General features: G+C 44.7%; 1 protein-coding gene across 18 annotated transcripts in view; it reads right to left on the reverse strand.

Annotated features, from left to right (window-relative positions):
• Positions 1 to 20388, reverse strand: part of PCDH15 (protocadherin related 15) — a 643743-nt gene that overhangs the window by 300478 nt on the left and 322877 nt on the right. For 2 of the 18 annotated variants that reach the window (XM_088168747.1, XM_088168739.1), the window contains exon 1: positions 19976 to 20051. The exons of 12 other annotated variants lie outside the window; for them this stretch is intronic. The gene's annotated coding sequence lies outside the window, so the exon portion shown is untranslated. Of the gene's footprint in view, positions 1 to 12854; positions 12874 to 19928; positions 19948 to 19975; positions 20052 to 20388 lie in introns of those variants that run through there. 4 more of the 18 variants (XM_088168742.1, XM_088168749.1, XM_088168743.1 and 1 more) reach the window with 4 other exon arrangements.

The following is a 20388-nucleotide window of genomic DNA, read 5'->3' on the forward strand; positions in this document are numbered from 1 at the left end:
ACATTAACATCATTAAAAAAACCCATCAAAGCCACCATCTCTCCCCACCAAACGTGTGTGTGGGGGGAAAGCTATTTTAAATATCCAGTAAGACTGGAGAAAATACTTTTCACAGGATGCAGTATTTTGGCTTTAAACCAATTTTTTAATTAATTAAACTGCAAGCAGAAAAAGCACAAGCTAGGAGACTCACTTCAATTTCTTTTTTTTCTATATAGTTTGTACAAGGTCTCTGTCAAGTTACATCCACAATAAACCTGCTCTGATACCCAAGCTTCAGCTACATGATATAGGAACATCAAAAAAACAGAGAAAAAGGTACTGTTTAATTGCTTATGCAATTCTCCAATTAAAAAAAAAAACACACCAAGCAAACACATATTTTCAACTGAAGGAAAAAACAAGTTTGAAAACAATCTCATTTTGCTCATTAAAACTTGAGTCCAAACTGCTTTGAAGTCTGAGCTCTACAATTTCAGGTTGGGAGGGGAAAGACTGAAAAGGGTTTGCTGTTTCCTTTTAATTTTTTAACCAGCATCTTGAGCAACATTTATCAATTCTAAATGCAAATTTAGCTGAGCTTAATTTTGCATTTGTATTCCAAAGGCTGATTGCCACATGCTAGAGTAACAAATAACACAGGAGATCTTAGGAGCTTGAGAATGAGAGCAGATAACACAGACCTACATTTCTAAGACTTAAATTAGATTCTGTTCACACTATCACAGACACAAAAATTAAAAGCCCCAAGAAGGTTTGAATACAGAAACTGGTAACTTATCACTTTTCATAGGAGTAGGAACTACTTCAATAAAAATTTTACTCTTCCCTTAAAATATAAACTCAGGTAAGAACAGCAGTGTTTCAAACTTCACTTAAACACCTCATATTCCCCAATTTTCTCATGCACATAAAATCAAGAGGCAAAAATCTCTTTTAAAAGGCTACCACTTCTTTCTCTTGCCCATTAGAGCAAATCTCGTACTTCAGCAGGAACCCAAACTTCCAGAGTTTTTTAAAAATTCTTTAAAAATTCCTCCCAGGAGAAGGAATTCAGGTTTCTAACTCACACTTTAAGCATCTTCCTTTTAATATTAAGATATCAGACTTTCTCCTCCCTTCTCCCACAGATAGAGCCCTACCAAACTTTCCAGCACACTCCAGCTGGTTGGGTTTTTTTGGGGAGAGGAGGAGAGTGAAGCTGCCACAGATATCTGTCATTCCATTCTCACCTGGCCCAGCAGGTTTCTCTCCAAGGACACAAACCTGCCCTTCACAGTCACTCATTTTATTCCCTGCTCACTCTCTTCCTTTGAAATAATTTTTACAACCTGCAGGAACTGACCAAGAATATTTGGAGCCAGAAGAATCAACTCTCAGCAGACAAAACCAGAGAAATCAGCTGTCCCAAAAAACCTGAGGGGTGGCTATGAAGCTTGGATGTTGCTTTGACAGCACTGAAAAGCACGGATGGAAAGTCTGCCTTTAGATTCCCCCTCTGGGCTTCTCCCTAAAGCCTTTTAAAGCATCTTGTTGGTTTTACAAGGAGAAGACAAGATAATCACACTGACAAATGGCAACATTTACATTCGGGACATTAATTCACTCCTGAGCACATCACCTGTCTGTCACTTCACTCCCACACCAAGTCTGAGGCCCTAAAGAGGCTGGATTTAAACCCAGCCTTGTTAAACCTTTGTGTTCAGCTCCTGCCTCACCCTGGCAAAAGGCTGAGGGAGCAGTTTTCACCTTTTCCTCCACCACATTTACCCTATAAAACCTCCCAAGCATTTCCTGCTTGACTCTGTGATGTATTCCTGACCTAATTCATGCTGGAAAGCATTCCTAGAGTTCAGTAGCTGAATTCTCCAGTAAGGCTCATGTATCTGTTCCAGTGGAGAGCGTGCACAAAGCAATTTAACCTGGAATTTCTTTCGTAATAGCCATGCAGCAGCTCCTCATTTTCTTAGCTGCCTGTATGGGAGTTAGACCCAGTGCCTAAAAGCAAGGAAGTTCTGGAAATCTGGACTTCAATGAAAATGCTAATATTTGTTTTATTCTCACTAACCAATTATTAGAAGCTGCTGAGCACCTGAAGAGCTCAGAAACCAGAGAAAAGCACCGAAGGAATCCTCATCATGACCCCAGGGCAACTTGGGGTTTATTTGGAATTTGTCAATGAATCATTGAGTTTCCCAGAAGATAAAATTTCTGTCCAAAAATACAAAAACACAAAGCAAGATTTGCAAAATGTCAAACTCATAAATCCTGAAAAACCGTAATTTGTTTCTTCCTAGCCTTTGTGAATTAATGGGATTACTAAAAGCAACATTCAAGAATGGGAAAAGATCAAGCCTTCATTAATTTATAGAGCAGCTGATTAAGCAATATTGCTGCTCAACAGACTAAAACTAACATTTAACAGGATGTTAAAAAAACCCTCACGTTTAAAAAATACTCCTCCAAAGTGGCAACCTTTGAAAAATTTAGGATTAACCCAGAATGCAACTGCATCACCACCTACTGGGCAGTGATTTACAGGAGATGAGGGCTGGATAGGGCTAGAAGAATTGCCGGTGATGCTCTGTGAGGAAGACTCTGATAGTCCCTAAAACAATGGATTGCAAAGTGTAATTTATATTAGTCCTGATGAAGCAGGGAGTCCAAAAACCCTGATATTTTGAGATGAATGGCACCACAAAGGTTTGGTTCACTCCCAGGTTCAAAGCCCCTCTCAGCAACAACTCCAGTCATCAAACTGGGAAGATCTGGGCAGCACCTGAGGCTCAGGCTGCATTTAATACCCCTGGGGAAGCTACCACCCCTACCTGTGCAAATTGGTTTTTACAGATATACAGAATTCCAAACCAAAACAGCCTCAGCAGAGGAAGCAGAGTGACCTCAGGGAGGTGACCCAGGGCACTGCGTGCCACTCTCAGGTGCTACAAGGACTGAAGGAGGAAGGCAGCACATCTTCCTCGCTCAGTTTTTCAGGTCTTGTGCTAGTCCCAGGCTACAAAATGACAAGGAAATTCAAGAATTTATAGATCACCCATGGCAAAAACTCCAGGGAATATGCAGCCATCTCTCTGAAAAGAGATCTTTGAGCATCCAGCCCAAAATCAGTTGGTACTTAAATGCTCTTGGTCTCAGAAATACCAAAATAAACACAATTCTACATTGCTGGATCTTCGAGAGAAATTTCTGCCAAAACAGGATTTACCGAAATGAAAAGCAGGATTTACTGAAATACCTGCTTCCTATGTGACATCAACACGTGACCAAAAAAAAAAAAAAAGGCCAAAATTACACAAGTGACAGGATGACAGGACAGATAAAAAAGTTCCATTTCTTACCAACAGGTTGGATAAGTGCCAAAAGATGTGCAACCATGGTCTTTTCACAGATAAGATGCTGTAGAAAGCAGCATCCATTGGGTTTATTTCATTTTCCTTTCTTTTTTTCCCCCTCCTTTAAATGCAAACCTCACTGTCTGACTAACACACAGGGAAAAGGGAGCTTGTGGTAACCCCAGCCATGGCTTCTTGCAGCACTATTTGAATTCCAGTCCCAATTAGGGGGAGGAGGAGAGTGTCTGTATCCAGGGGGAGGATTCACTACTGCAGGATGCTGTGATTAACATCTGCAGAACTCACTTTGGGGGTCAAAAAACAAATAAATTGGGTTAAATGCAAATATGACTGAAAGTAAGCAAAGGAAGGAGCAGCTGCAGTGGGGTTTAAATGTTGCATTCCCATGACTGCAGCCAGCCTCCAGATGGGAACCCAAGGCAGGACTCACCATCACCAAAATCAGCTCCTAGAGAGAAGGAAAGGGAACAGGGGGTACAGGGGAACCGAAGTCCTGAAATGGGAGTGCAATTTGCACTCAGATCCAGCCAGGAAAGATAGCGTGGCTATAAATAGGAGTCTGCTGTATATTGCATGAACTGCACTGAGATCCTGGAAGGAAGCAAAAGCTGTTGTTGGAGCCTAAAACCATCTCAGGGAGAGAAATTTGGTGTGCAGAGCAAAGGGAAGAGAGGGGAGCACAAGGTGAAGGGGGAGGCACCATCCCTGCTGCCATGCTTGCTGTGCTCTCCTCACTCCCACCTTGGAGAAGACCCTATTAAATTCATCAAAATAATTTTCCTACAAAATTAGAAACCCCTTGGAAGGAAAAATTACAAAAGAGAGAGTTCAGGAACAGAAGCGTTTCCAAATGAGCTTCTCAGATTGCTGTGCACAGATATAGAACAAGGATTTTACCACCTGCTTCAAATGTGAGCCACAAAGCCACCTGGCAACATCCAGATAGAAGATTCACTCCATAACTTCATGTAAATACAGGGCATAGTGCTTGGAACAACACATATTGTCTTAAAAATAAATGTATCAAATTTTCTCTGGAGCTACAACACATGGAAATGCAACAGAAATATCTGAGAGCAGCTCGGGGGACTAAGAAGTCCTTGTTTTTCCAGGCAAGGAAGCAAAATTCCATTTGAAAGGCATCATCAAAATTATTTCTGATCTAATTTAAAGGATTACCTAAAAACCTAATAATCTTCAGTTGTAATTAGATAAATTGCATACTTAGATTGATGAAGCTTGTCATTTACAGCAAGAGCCCGCATTCCTCTTGTCTGTGACACGAATGCTCCATTGGAACATTCTTCCATTGGGAAAGCTCCATGAGTCAAAGCTAAGCAGCCAATGGGAGGTACATTTTTAATGCAGAGATGGCTTAAAGTCTCTGAAATGGACCTGAAAAGGTGTTTTTGCAAAACAATAATTTATTCCCCTTACATTTAAAAAACCTCTTCCTTTTCCAGCCTCCACTTCCACTGGGCAGTATTTGCCCAGCCCACATGGACAGACAGGCTGGAAGCTGCAGGTTGGGATTCCAGAAAAAATTGCTGTGCTGCATCTCCTTCATCAGCCTATCCTGCAAAATTCATTCAGGGAACAACAAGGGAAGTCTGTTCCCTCAGCGGCCTCCTTAGCTCCACCTCAAGTATTCTCCTCTTCCCCAGACACTTCTTCAGAAGTACAAGCACCAGATTCTCCTCCAAGCTGCATTCCCATCTCAGGAAATGGAGAAAGAAGGGAAAAGCGCATCACTGCAGCCATCGTTATATGATATCGTTAAATGTTCATGTTCAAATAAAGTTATCAGGAGAAGCTGCATTATTCCTTCCAGGACCTGAAGGAGCTACAAGAAAACATGGAGAGAGACAATGTCCAAGGGTCTCGAGGCACAGGACACAGGGAATGGCTTCCCACTACCAGAAGGTAGGGTCAGATGAGAAGCTGGGAAGGAATTATTCCCTGGAAGGTTGGTGAAGCCCTGGCACAGGGTGCCCAGAGAAGCTGTGATTGCCTCTGGATCCCTGGAAGTGTCCATGGCCAGGCTGGACTTTGGGGCTTGGAGCACCTTGGGATAGTGGAAGGTGTCCCTGCCCATGGTGGGGAGTAGGAATAGATGAGCTCACACTAGAAGTTCTCTGTGAGATCACCACGAACATTGCAGATGTCTACAATGACCCTTCCTACAATTTATACACTAACCTCAGAATCACATAATCTTTTAGGCTGGAAAAGCCCTCCCAGCCCTTGGAGCCCAAGCTGTGCCCAATGCCCACCTTGTCCCCAGCCCAGAGCACTGAGTGCCACATCCAGCCCTTCCTTGGACACCTCCAGGGATGGGCACTCCAAACCTCCCTGGGCAGCCCCTCACAAGGCCTGAGCACCCTTTCCATAGAGAAATTCCTCCTGCTCTCCAACCTGAGCCTCCCCTGGCGCAGCTTGAGGCCGTTTCCCCTTGTCCTGTCCCTGTTCCCTGGCAGCAGAGCCCGACCCCCCCTGGCTGTCCCCTCCTGTCAGGGAGTTGTGCAGAGCCAGAAGGTTCCCCCTGAGCCTCCTTTTCTCCAGGCTGAGCCCCTTTCCCAGCTCCCTCAGCCTCTCCTGGGGCTCCAGCCCCTTCCCCAGCTCCCTTCCCTTCCCTGGACACGCTCCAGCCCCTCCAGGGCTCTCTCGCTGGGAGGGAACAATAAAAATGGAAGCAACAAGGAAACATTCCCATTCCTCTGGAGGATGTAGTATTTACTTTCTTTTCATAACTCTCTAAGAGTCACAAAAGAAACAGAAGTAATGGATAAGAAATGCTGAAATGCAAGAGGAATAATCACACCAGGAGCTCCATCAGCACTACTCCAGATCTGCATGAGACAATAGGAATGCTGGGGCATAGAATCCATCAGTGCCTAATGCCTTTAAAGGCTGAGAAGAGAAATGTTTTCAAGGTGTAGGAGTGGTACTCCTATTAAGAGGGCAGAGGTTCTACAAAACCTCGGGCCCAGCAGCCTGGAGCTCCTCATTTCTCCAGGAATTTTTAATGTACTGTCATTGAAAACAATTGCACGGAACACAGAGCCACCTGCACTACCACCTGCCCTCGAGGAGGGTTATCCTGCACTTCCCCTACCTGGATGACACAAAACATCAACAGTTGCAATAGTAAACATTTGGGAGCAAAGTCTTGGAGAGCAGTAAGTGAGATGACTCACAGCAGGGCAAGAGCTCTGAAATGCTCCTGGGACCAGCACTTATCCCAGACCTACACTTTGAACAACAACAGGAGCTCCCAGCCATTCCTGCCCTCCCCAAAACCCATCAATACCTTGGCAATAATCCATGTAGCAGAAATGAAGAACACTCATCACAGAAGTAACTCCATTTCAAAGTACATAAGACGTGACATTAAATCAATAATTTAAATATACTCATGACTTGTATTAATGTAAAACATCTCAGAAAAAAAGTTCTACCTCCCTACTCAACAGTGAGTTCTGAAATACTGCAACTATTCCTGCAATAAATGCTCAGGTTCTGTTCTTAAATTTGGTTGGCCTCTCCAAAACTTGCTAAAGCTCCAGCTTTTCTCTGTTTATTTTATAAAATATTGATCACTGAATATGATGAATTAACTGCAACCCAGAAATTTATAACATGTGTGCGGCATATAAGAATAAACTGCAGTTTTATTGGCTTTTCCTTTCCCTTAAGCTCATCTTTATTCTTATATACTCTCAAACCCTCAATATCACTAAAAATCATTGAGTTGTATTTCAAGGAATTTGTCTATTTAATGATACTTCACTGTTAGTAATTGAGCAGAAGGGGAATAATTTTTTAAAGAAATGGCAGCAATTGCTCCAAAATCCTCTTCTGGAGAGCAACAGATGTTATGGTGCTTCCTATAATACACATTTTTCAAGAAATAAAGTTTTCCATTAATTTTATAGGACTAATTAGTTCCAAAATGCAGAATCCCATCCTCATTTTTCCTGAACTCCTGTGAGAGCACATGAACCCTGATTTCTTGGGGTTTGCAGCTGGGACATGAAACCAATATCAGTAATAAAGTCCTCCTTCCACCAAACAAAAAGAACCTTCCAGTTCTCAAATTATTTTTGAGAGAGGGGTGAGGTCTGAGCACCACATGAAGAAGCTTTTCAAAGTAAGAAGCAGCAATCACATGCCAATAAAGATTATATATATAACATTATTGTATTTTACAAAGCATTTGCTATTTCTGAAATGTTTTGTGTCTGATATTTTAACTCTAATACTTAAAAACCACTTGAGGACTTCAAGGCAGCTGATTTGGGTCAATAGCTTTGGATTTCAAAGCATTAAATAAACCCTCTTCCAGTTCCCCTCAGACAAGAGTAAATACTCCAGCATTTATTACATATATTAGACACTAAACACTTAATTTTCTTTCCACTTCTTATCTCAACACAGTCAACACATTCCAAAACACGGTATTAAAAGGAGAATGGATTGCTCTGAACATGAGGTGAACTCAATGGCGTTCCTGTGATTTCCAAAAGAGATTATGAAACAAAATCATTCCAATTCTGGGCAATTCCCATCTAGCTTTCAGCAGCCACATGCTGTGCACCTCACAACATTCCTGTGGAGGAATAAAATTCATCCATGCAGCCCAGCCTGCTTTTTTGTTAATTCAAAGGTTTAACTTCTCTTTCTCCCCCCATTCTCCAATATTTCTTCCCATTCTTTTCATATTTATTGCCCTTCTCTTTGTGTCCTCCTGCTTTTGTTCAATCCAAACACTGTCACACCTGTCTTGGAGAAAATCTGAAGGATCAAATTCTCTTCACGGAATCACAGATTGGGAAACACCTCTGAGATTATCGAGTCCAACCTTTCCTGGAGTTGCAGCTTCCCAACAAAAAGGATTGGAGGTCATAACTAACCCAAACTAAGGAGCTTCTGAGGAGCAGGCACAGTGAGGCCATGGGACACGCAGGATCCACATCCAGGCCTGGCAGTGTCACCTCCACACCAAAGTGACCTTCATTGATTTGCTCTTTCATACCCAATCTGATCCGAGTTATGGAAATCCACTGGAGTGCATTAAAATGTCAAGCTCCTAATGAGGCTGGTCTGGGAGACTGAGGAGCTGAGCTGGGCACTGCACAGAGCTGTTCCAGGAGCTCTGACTTATGAGACAGGCACAGATAAGATTCCTGCACTCACACTGCTGGAGGCCTCATCATTTTCTGACACGTTATATTTCAAAGTACTCTTAATTTCCTCCAGTTATTCGGGGAGAAATGGTGCCGCACTGCAGTGATTCCAGCCAGCCTTCCCTAAAGCATGCACTGAATGGGAGCACCGATCCCCCTCAAGTTTCCTTTCTGAGGGATAAATCTGCCACCTTTGAGCTCCCTTTGTTGTTGTGGAACAGCACAGGGAGAAATCACAGGCAGTGAGACCACCTCCCCACACACCAGTACTGTACATCCAACACAAAACTATCGGAATTTTCCCTGCTCCTGGGAGAGAGGCAGCTCTCTAAAGACAAAACAGACACAACTATGCTGGCACAACAGGGAGAAAATGCTTTTAAAGACAATTTTAAGTGCCATCCTCTCCTCCTGTTGGAAAGGCATCAGATCCTGCTTAAGGAACACACATGGTGTCTCAGAGGATCTCACTCTTCATAAAGCTTGTGTGAAGTAGATGGATGGAAAAAATTCCTCCCTGTAATGGGGGGAGCCCTGGCACAGAAGCTGTGGCTGCCCCTGGATCCCTGGAAGTGAACAGGCCAGGTTGGATGGGCTTGGAGCAACTTGGGATAGTGGAAGGTGTCCCTGCCCATGTCAGGGGGTGGGATGGGACAGACTTTATGGATCCCTTCCAAATGAAACCATTCCATAGACTCACTCACAATAATCTCCTTGCTTTCAGCACCAGGAAGAAGCTTTAGCCATGCTCTCACCTCAAGACTGGAAGACCAGAATCCTGAAGAACAACAGGGTAGCTCTAATGGTTCATCTCTTCAAAGATGCAACTTGCATTTGAATCCAGGGAATACAAAACCAGCACAACAATCAACTCCAGTCTTTTCTACTTCCATTAGGTTCTCAGCTCCAGTCATGGGTAAAACAGTAACTCACTTCTCACACAATCCAGCTGAATGTGCAAGTCCTAAGTGGTTACAACCCAGAGTTCAGCAGCTCCTCCTTCTACACAAATCAATGCTTTTAATAAAACAAACATTACTGGAGGGAGGTGATTTTGGGCACAGGTGAGACCACATCCATGTCCTACGTCCAGTTATCATGGCCAGAGAGTCCTGGAGGGGCTGGAGCGGGTCCGAGGAAGGGAAGGGAGCTGGGGAAGAGGCTGGAGCCCCAGGAGAGGCTGAGGGAGCTGGGAAAGGGGCTCAGCCTGGAGAAAAGGAGGCTCAGGGGGAACCTTCTGGTTCTGCACAACTCCCTGACAGGAGGGGACAGCCAGGGGGGGTCGGGCTCTGCTGCCAGGGAACAGGGACAGGACAAGGGGAAACGGCCTCAAGCTGTGCCAGGGGAGGCTCAGGTTGGAGAGCAGGAGGAATTTCTCCATGGAAAGGGTGCTCAGGCCTTGTGAGGGGCTGCCCAGGGAGGTTTGGAGTGCCCATCCCTGGAGGTGTCCAAGGAAGGGCTGGACGTGGCACTCAGTGCTCTGGGCTGGGGACAAGGTGGGCATCGGGCACAGCTTGGACTCCATGGGCTGGGAGGGCTTTTCCAGTGACCCTGGGATTCTGTAGCTTTTCCAACTTAAAAGATTCCAGGATTCATTCCAGTGCTATGTAAATGTGTTCACTTCCTTCAACTGTTAACACACAGAGAACAGTAGGATGTTCTGAACAGCTCAGAAATATGACTGTAAAGCAGATGATATTTAAAATAAAATAATAAAACAAAAGAAAGCCTTTCTGATTTGGATAACCCATACAGATTCAGTGATCTTAAATAAGAAAAAAATGTCACTCGGCCATCTCTCTGAAGTAACAGGGGCTCAGCATTCATTAGCTGGACTCACTGTCACCCTGTGCAGTTCATTAAGGATGCTGCTTTCTCCGTTCACACAGGAAACTGTTTAGAATTCTGCTGGACCTGCTCAGGCTTCCCTTTCACTAGAGCTGGAAAGGAAAAATCCTCCAGATAATGCAAGCCAAACATCTGGCACTTTCAGCAAACACTTGCATCCTAATGATGGGGGAAGAAGTCATCCCTCTCATCAGTTCATTTCATCCCAGTCGTGTGGGTGGGGTGTGGAGATGGGGAGCACAGAAGCCTCTCTTCATCCCTCACCAGACTCTCGGATTGGGATCTAAAGGATGGATCTGCACTGCCACTGCTCACTGGGTTGACGTTCACACAAGGAAAAGCACATTTTTCAGAGATTATATGTAATATGTATATATATATATATATATATTTATGTTTATATATTTATATGGTTTGAGAGAAAGAACAAGGCCAAGAGCAAGGCACATTGAAGGTAGTCCTGAGCAGGGACACTGAAGGCATAAAAAAAAATCCTACAAACTTTGCACCCACACAGAGCAGTTCAGTTGCCTAGCATTGATGCTTAAAGAGATGATGCCCCTCTGCTCTGGAGACAGACTTAGTTGAGATTGTTCAACCTGGAGAAGAAAAGACTCCAGGGAGACCTCAAAGCCCCTTCCAGTGCCTAAAAGGGCTCCAGGAGAGCTGGAGAGACTTGGGATAAGGGATGGAGGGACAGGACACAGGGAATGGCTTCCTACTGCCAGATAGCAGGAACAGATGGGATGTTGGGAAGGAATTGTTCCCTGGAAGGGTGGGCAGGCCCTGGCACAGGGTGCCCAGAGAAACTGTGGCTGCCCCTGGATCCCTGGAAGTGTCCAAGGCCAGGTTGGACTCTAGGGTTTGGAACAACCTGGGATAGTGGAAGGTGTCCCTGCCCATGGCAGGGGTGGCACTGTAAGGGGAAAAGCCCCGTCCAACCCAAACCATGCTAGGATTCAATGAAGTTCCCTTTGGCTCTGCTACAGGTGGCAAGGCCAAGCCAGGACTCAAAACTCCCAGTGTTCCCACATGGATATCAAAGAGGCTGCCACACCCAACCCAGAGAAGAAAAGCCAGTTTCCTTCAGAAAAACTGTGAAGACCCAGAGCAGGGTCTAAAAGAGACACTGTTGGGCTGAAGAGGGTGCAGACAGAGCTTCCAACACGCTGGGATGAGGAGCAATCCCACTCCAAAGAGGATGAGCATCCCTGCTAGGGAGACTGGCTCTTGGAAAGGCAGAGAGAGGCCTTGGTGGGAAGAACAAGTAGCTCTATGTGTCCCTCAGCACAAGGAGGACCAGCAGACTCTGCTGATACCCACGATCCCTTATTTGGAACCATTGAGAGGGACCATCTCCAAAAGCTTTCCAAGAAAAGGACACGGGGAAAAGGACGTGAGGCCTTCCTCCCACTTTTAGAAGAGGAAGAACAATAATGACAGGAACTGGGGGGATTAGCTTATCTCTGTTCACAGAGACATCTTCAAGCTATCCCTCATGGAATTATTTGGCACTGAGTTAAGTCCTTGTGAATAGAGAAAAAGAAATACTAGAGAGAAGCAACAGGTTCCACCCACACAATGGTTTGTGCTGCATTCTCAGTTGCCTGACACTGAACTAAGGACAAGATAGTGCTTGGCCTAGGATCAATCCATCATCTTTCCCCGGGAAAGCTCTGAAAGCAGTGGTAGCAGCCTTCAGCTTTGTCTGGTGTGCAGCTCTTCAGCTGAGATGACTGTAGCAACAACTGTGCTCTCCCTCTGCTCATAAATTGCCAGCATGTGGGCTCCACTCTCCATCTGAGGCTGGGAAATGGGGGTGATTCCAAGCTATTAAACTGGAAGTTACAGGGCCATGACTTCTTATCCCACTCCCTGCATTAAAGGAGAGCATTGCCTGTGGTGTGTTCAACATGCAGGTAAGTCAGATCCACCCGGGAACAGAGGACAGGAGTCAAGGGAGAAGCACATCCTCTTCACTTGTTTCCTGGCACACCTGGGACAAGCACAGAGACTTGAGACTTGTGGCTGCATTTCAAGCAGTTCATGGAGCACAAAGACTGCAAAAGCAACACTGAGCGAGTCCCATCTTAGCTCTTTATAAAACAAACTGGACGCTGCATGGGTCAGAAGAGTCATGACAGCAAAAATTAAACCAGGCTTTAATGGTGCAGCAGAAGCAGACAGAGCCATCCACATCCTGCTTCCACCAGGCACAGCACTGGGCATCAAGCCAGCTCAAACTCCTCTAGATCTGCCAAAGAGAGGACTGTCCATCAAAGAATCAGAGAGTGGTTTGAGTTGGGAGGGACATTAAAGACCTTCCAGTTCCAAACCCTCTTCCACAGGTAGGCAGGGACACCTTGCACCAGACCATGTTGTTCCTATCCCCATCCATCCTTGATGCAAACCCCACACCATTCCATGGTACCCCTCCAGCCTTGCTCACCCCTCCAAGTGTCAGTTTGCTGGGAAGTCCATCACACAGAGCATCTCCCCTGCCAGGGCCTCACAATATCCATCACTTGGGCAAGCAGCAACTCCAGAGAAGACAAATCTTCTACATCCAGGCTCCGATGCCCTGGCAAGGATGAATTAACATTGTTGGTGTCCAGTAGCTTTTCTCCAGGCCCACCTTGGGAAGAGCCAGCCTCACCACCACCAACAGCTTCACTGCATGTTCAGGCCAGAAGCAGGGAAACAGACAGAGGATTTTGTGTAGCTTTTCTACAACATTCTTGACTTCAGAGGTAGGTCAGGTATGCTGTAATCTATCTCTTTTGGGACTGCAGAGTCAAGTACTGAATAATGTTAAGTGTTATAGAGTAGAATGATCGTGGGGAGTTTTTGTTGTAATTGTGATGAAGGATCAAAGAGTGGATTTTGTGGAAATTTTTCATTTTTGTTCTGTGTTGTGTTGGTATTGGGGTTGGAAATTTGTTTGGTTTGGTTGTTTTCATTGTTTTAAGTGAAGGTTGTGTGATTAATGTGGATTTTAATGATAATTCTTAAATACTTTAAATAAGGTTTCCAACACAGTGTCCACTCAGCAACAGCAGCCCCAACCAGTTCATCAACTGGTTTTCAAAGACTGCTGTGATGACTTTACCTGGTTCACAGTGATTCCATCCCTGCCCAGGTTGCACCAAAGCAAGGAGAAACAGAAGCTGAGCCACACGAGTGGTGCTGAACACAGAGGTATTGGCAATACACAGCATTTCTAAAGGAAATGCTCAGGGAACTTCTGAAACAGAGCCCCCAAAGCACCAAGCGTAGAGAAAACTCATTACAAAGCTTTTAAAGAAAGGATATGGTGTGAGAGTACCTCGCCAAATTAAAATTAGGTGTGGGTTATTTATGATCCAGGGATGTCAATTTATGGACCAAGAATGGCTCTGTATCCCATGGCCAGCTCCCAGCGTTTGTGTCAGACAGCAGCCGTTTCATTTGGCTGCTCCCTGGGCTGGGAGAGCTCTGTTGCTGGCTGTGCCCAGGGTGGGAATGCAGGGATTTCTCTAGTTTTTGACATGGATTCAGAGCCCATTTCCTGGGACCAGCAGTGCAGCAGCTCCAGCACTCACCTCCACAGCTCAAAACTTTACATTGACACCAGAAGGGGACTAAAAACAGTCAACACCCCTCCCTAAACCTTTCCCCCCACCAAGCACTTTTACCAGAGGACAGAAATCCCATGGGTGGGATTCAGGGAATGCGCAGGACCTGCAGACCATGGCAGGATCAGGAGCTGTCACTGGAGAAACCTAAATTCCTCCACATCCCAGAAGCATCTTGGCTTCGGCACACTCAGTCTTTAACAAACCGTTTTTGTTGCAGTGAATCACCTAAAATTACAGCTCCAATTGCTCATGGACTGTCACAATCCTGATTTATTCAGGCCTCGTTTTGAACTAAGATAGTGAAAGTGCTTAAAAATTGTAACATTTGTTTAACTCAGAACCTAATGTGTTCTTGCGTGCTGGGAGGGAAAAGAGCATCCTCAAGGAGTGGCAATTTTTGGAAATGCAAAAGGTGTTGCAACATCTCGAGTGTTACGAGGAAGTAGATTCAGCTGCCATGGCTTCAAAGCCAAAGCTCTAGTGATATCCTAGAGACAGAAAAGTTCCAGGAGGAAAAGCCGCTACAGAATTTCAAATCCAAAGCTCTAGTGATATCCCAGAGATTGAACTGTTCCAAGAAGAAAAGTCACTGCAGAATTTCACTTTATGAAAAGTGGATGTGATAATAAAAATCGTTATAAAATATAAGTAGAAATTTTGTACTTTTATAGAGCTCACAATTATTTCTGGATATTGTGATACAAATTTTTTCTTAAAAGCCTTGATTTCAGCTGAGATTTTTGCACTGGAACCTTGCAGCTCTCTCTCCCTCCATCAAACCAACAGTTTGGATCTATGTATGCAGGAACTTGGGACTACTTTACACTGGAGGAAATAAAATATAAAATATCTTCTCTACAAAGGGACCAGAGCAGCAGCATTTGTAGGAATGTGTTCTGAGGAATGCTTGTGCTCCATCAGGACAGAGCAAACAAATCCCACATCCCTTGTGCTGTCCAGATGAAATAAACTCTGAGCACTCAGTTTTGTGTGAGCCATAGTTAATGGCAGGGGAAAACATCGATGCTGTTCCCACATCTGACCTAATCTGGGGCAGAATCCATTTTGGTTCTCTCAAAGAACTGCCAGAAAGGCAGAACCATTGGGGCAACCAGCAAACTTGATCTTATTGCTTCTCCAGATATGAGCAGAGGGGATTCTCCAAAGGATTTTTCCTTGGAGACAGAGACAGGGAGCCAGAAAAGAGCCATATGTTAAATTTCAATATTGGCTGTGATCAAAATCACTCTGGGAAGGGCTGATCCAGGCAAATTGCATTGGGAGGTAGTAATGCCATAAACTGGAAGAAACACATGGGCGGCTGTGGTGTCCTTAAGAGAATTAAGAACTCTTTAGAAATAGGACCACTGTTGGGGAATTTCATTTTCCAGATACAAAGAACAAAAATTACAAATAGCAGCTTAATTTGTGTGCTCTCATAAAGGATTGATCCAGCAGGAAACCTTTGTATCTGGGAGAAATAAGGTTAATTCATTCTCAGTTTGGAGAGGATTCGCTGACAGAAAATAAACTGGATTTGAATGATAATCAGCTGATTAAACAAGATGGAAAAACAAAAGAAAAAGGGGTTGTAATTAAGGGTTATCAGCATTTGTTTTGGGAAAAAAAAAGAAATTAAGGGAATTAACTAGAAAAATCAACTGAAATGAGGAGCTCAGGTATCTGAAAATGAAAGAGGCCCCAAAAAAATCTTTAAATGCCAGGTGACAAACATTCCAAAGAAAAAAGAGGGAGGGAAGGACTCTCAAGATGAAGGCCTTTGTATGGGTGCACATCTAACAGGGAACTACGTCCAACAATAGAAGGCTTTTCATAGAAACCTATGGAGTTTTAAAAAGCCTAAAACCAAACACAACGAAGAAGTTAAAAGAAAATCTAGGGAGAACTGGTGTAACAGAATCTCAGGAAGATCTCAAGAATGCAGTATTTTCTTGGTTTTGGAAACTTTGTGAAGATTTTTCGGTGCTCTATGAAGACAGAGGTCAGGAAAAGAACAACGTGGGTTCCTCTGTAGAGAAATGGGTATTTTGGGATGGATAATCACCAAATCACTACACTTGGAAAAGATCTCCAAGGTCATCAAATCCAGCGAGCGTAAGTACAAAGGAAAATTTTAACCTTGTTTTCAGCAAGGGTGTTAATATTTACCATGGGAGGAGAGGAAGGAAGTGAGTAGTAAAGAAATTAAAATTAAGAAAGAAATGAAATAAAAAATAAGAAACACAAGGGTACAAAAGAAGAAATCATCATAAAGGGAATAAAAGCTGTAGGGGCCATTTAAGTCAAAGCTAGAGTTTGGAAACAAACAGCACATCTCCTTTGACTGGGATACTGCAGAAAATTAAAGAGCTTGGAATAAATTATTCATGCTTAAGAGAAGAATTCTCTCCAAGTCTACACCACTTCCTTCAGTGGTACAGAGACCCAAGCTCTCTTCTCTCCAAATTTCTTTTCAGACATGAAAGCACAGGGAAATATGAGCAACTTTCTTATTATTCAGGACAAGGTAGCTCGTGAGAGACTAACTAAGAGATTACTTCATCAGATAACATTCCCCAAACGCTGGAGATCCCATTAATCTGGGGTTTAGCTGAGTATTCAGCAGTGTCACGTGGGAAAATGGGAGTTAAGCTGCAACCAGCAGAGGCATTCAGGGATAGGTGAGCATCTGGTTCACGGGGAGACAACAGCAAAAGTCCTGAAAACTTAAGTGATTATTAGAGGGTCTTAAAATTCAGGCTTGGAACTGATCTCATTCAACATTCAGCAGTAACTGTGTCACTGATGGTTGGAACAGATTGATCCTATGTGACACAGCAGGGACACAGGACTTGGAGGAGGGGTCATTGATAGCACCCAGAAATAAATGGAGGCTCTGAAGGATTGAAGTAACAGAAGCAGGATAAATTCAGAGAGGCACAACTCAGGGTCAGGTACTCAGGGAGTGCAAGACATTTCCTGGAATGCTGTGAAGAGCCCAGTGGAAATCACCAAGGAGGAGCAGGGAGTGTGAGTTAATTCCAGCAGGCTGATAAAACTTCCATTTTTACAAAGGCATGGAGTGACAAGGAGGAGCAGCCTCCCACTGCCAGAGGGCAGAGATAGATGGGATATGAGGAAGGAATTGTTCCCTGTGAGGGTGGGCAGGCCCTGGCACAGGGTGCCCAGAGAAGCTGTGGCTGCCCCTGCATCCCTGGAAGTGTCCAAGGCCAGGCTGGACATGGCTTGGAGCAGCCTGGGATAGTGGAAGATGGCACCTCCATGGCAGGAGTGGCACTGGATGGGCTTTAAAGTCCCTTCCAACCCAAACTATTCTGGGATTCTAAAAACCAAAAGCCCAACCCCATCCTTGTTTTTGGAAGGGCTCAGTGACGACACCAGGGGAGATATGGCATTCAGACTGCAGTACCAGCCCCACAGCTGGAGATGCAGATGGTCTTTCCAATCTGAGGCTCCTAATGCACATTTAAAATTATGAACTCAGAAACAGTGGTGCTAAAACTGGCTCCAAACATCAGCGTTGCCACCTCTCAGCCCCAAAAGTTCACTGGTACTATTAAACTACACCAGTGCCCTTCACAAGTCCACTCTTCGTGAAAATTTGCTTTTCTATTTTCTTTCTTTTTTTTTTTTAATAAAGCTGATGACTGTGAATAAAAACCTTTCATAGAAACACAAAAAATACTAATCCACAATTTAAAAAGCAAGTTAAAACTGGACATCTGAAACCACAGCCTGCAGCACAGAAGAAATTAATTCATACTTTATACCTTTAACCCTTACAACAATTTAGCTGCACAGCAAGCTATGATCAGAATCCAGCATGGCCACTTAGTTTTATTTTTCATCTAAAGAGCTTAATTTTCATTCATTTCATATTATTTGAAAGTAGTTGTGAGGAAAGTTTTCTTCAGTATAGAGACCCATCTCCTATGCCTAAAAGAAGACATTACCAGACAATCCCAGACACCAGGAAACCAGGATGTTCATAAAAAGAAAAAGGAGAGAAAAAAAAAATCAAATTCTAAACCCCAACTTTTATAATAGGAAGGGGGGAAAAAAAGGCTCTAAAGCCTCCCCACCTTTCCAAGGAACATTAAAAATTTTGCAGCACAATTTTCCAGGCGACTGCCTTTGTGGCAGAGCCATTACACCTGAGCAAATATGACACAAGGTGACAATACAATTATTTCAAGCAGTGATTTAGCATGAGTAGAACACCATAAAGAATATATCAAGCCCCAAACTTCTCCACAGACTGCACATTCCCTCTCCAAGGGTAAGGTGTGAAACACAGCACCTGGGAGTAACTTTCTTGCCTCAGCAGCTTCAGACAAGAGCTGGGAGTGGAGGCTTCATCCTCGAGCACAGCTGTCCTCTCCTTGAATTCCACTCTTATTTCTTAGGGGTGCACCTGCCAAGCCACAGGGATCATGTTCCTGAAACCTGAGTGCTACCACAGACAGATAAAATGCATCAAATAACCCCTGGCTCACTGTTCTGCTGCTTCCCCTGGCAAAGAAAACCCCAAAGCAACACTGATATTCTGATAAGAGAAACTGAGAATTCACAGGCAAGGTCTCCAGCTCTCCAAAGCAAGACTCCACCGTGTGAAAGTCCAGGTCATTAATATTATTAATTATTTACCATATCTCCTGTAATATCAGCTTCCCAGCTCCACCAATCAGCTGAGGAGAAGGCAGGAAACATCGACTTGGGGTTACCCTTCCACAGGGAATGTTATGCTCCTGTGACAACACAGCACCTTAAACAGCATCTTCCTTCGTGTGGAGAAATACAAACACACACCTCCCCTCTGCCTTCAAATGCTGCATCAGGTTTACTAGTTTGCAGTTTACTTGTTTGCACTCGTTTACAGTTCTCCAGATTAAATGGGATGCAGTAATCACTAAAATTCCTCTTTTAAAACAAAAAAAACCACTGAAGTAGTGGCAGCATGGCAACCAACACCTAGCAAGGAAAAGGCAGGATTCCATGAGCAGTGATTACTAAAATAATACCAATTTAACAGAAAAGGAATAAGTAAAAAAAAAAAAAGAAAAAAACAAAACCCAAAACTCAAAAAACAACCAACCAAAAAAAAAAAAAAAAAGGAAACAAGAAACCAGAAAAAACCAAAACAAAAGTATGCTGTAAGAAGAGTTAAATATGAAGGAATTCAAGGTATGATCAAGAAAAGTGGGTTTTGTCTGGGTTTTTTTTTTTTTTAACTAGGGTTAACTCTGGTATGAGAAAAAGGGGAGAGAAGCTGACAGAAAGTACTAACAGAGCACTTACTACTGCGTGTAGAGGCTTATCACGAAATTAGCCAGGTACAAGCCCTTAAGTTTTCTAACCCTCAACTCTAAAAACTGCAGAACCCAGGCAGAATGCTGCTGGGCATGGGAGTGCTGCAAAGGAGTTCCTCTGAGGAAGAGGACTGGAGCTGTGGGACCTCCACGGTGCCACCAACATGAATTTCTAGTCCAAACAACTGAAAAACGAGTGTTCAAATCTTTCCTCACTCACTGCAGGGAAACCACGCCGATGGAAAGACACAATCCTCAGTCTGACAAAGGACAATAAACCCCAGCGGTTTTTACTGACTCCCCCACTCCAAATCTAACGCAATGAGGAAATCGTGATTCTTCTAAATAGGTAAATAAAATATTAGTCCTGGGCGTACTTTTACCTGATTTCCAAAAGGAAATGAAGCCCAAGACCCCCCAGCCTGAGTTGGCAGTTCAAAGTTTGCTGCGCTGGGTGATGCAGCAAGTTCCCCCCACGTCTCCACAGGGAGCAGGAACACACCTGGCACCCTCCTCTCTGCTTCCCGAATAACCCCAGAGCTGGAACAGAGCAACAGCGAGCCCAGCGCAACGCACCTGCCATCAAACAACCCGAGGAAGAGCAACGACGGGGAAAAAAATACCTCGGCATGTCAGAGCGGGAGGCTCCCGGCCATTCCCCACCGGCGGCTCCGCATCCCGGCTGCTCCCGAGGCAGCGTCGGGCAGGGATGCGCCTGCCCCTTGTCGGCGCCGGGCACTCCCCCGCTCCCAGCCCGGCTTCCCAGCACCCCCTGCCTCTGCCCCTCTCTCCCCCTCTCCCTTTCTCTTCCCCTCTCGGCTCCCCCCGGCTCCCAGCGTGGCTCCGAGCGCTGCGGGCAGGGCTGGGCAGCGCTGGGTACCCGAACCCCCCGAGCCGCCCCCCGAACCCCTCGAACCCCCCGAGCCGCCCCCCGCTCCGGGGCCCGTCCGTCTCCCCGCAGCTCCGCAGCTCCCGCTGCCTTCCCGAGATCATTTGCCATCACAGCAGGAATCCCTCCCGCTGGAGCCCGGCTCGG

This window comes from Sturnus vulgaris, chromosome 8, assembly GCF_052056855.1.
Source record: "Sturnus vulgaris isolate bStuVul1 chromosome 8, bStuVul1.hap1, whole genome shotgun sequence".
NCBI classification, from domain to species: Eukaryota; Metazoa; Chordata; class Aves; order Passeriformes; family Sturnidae; genus Sturnus; species Sturnus vulgaris.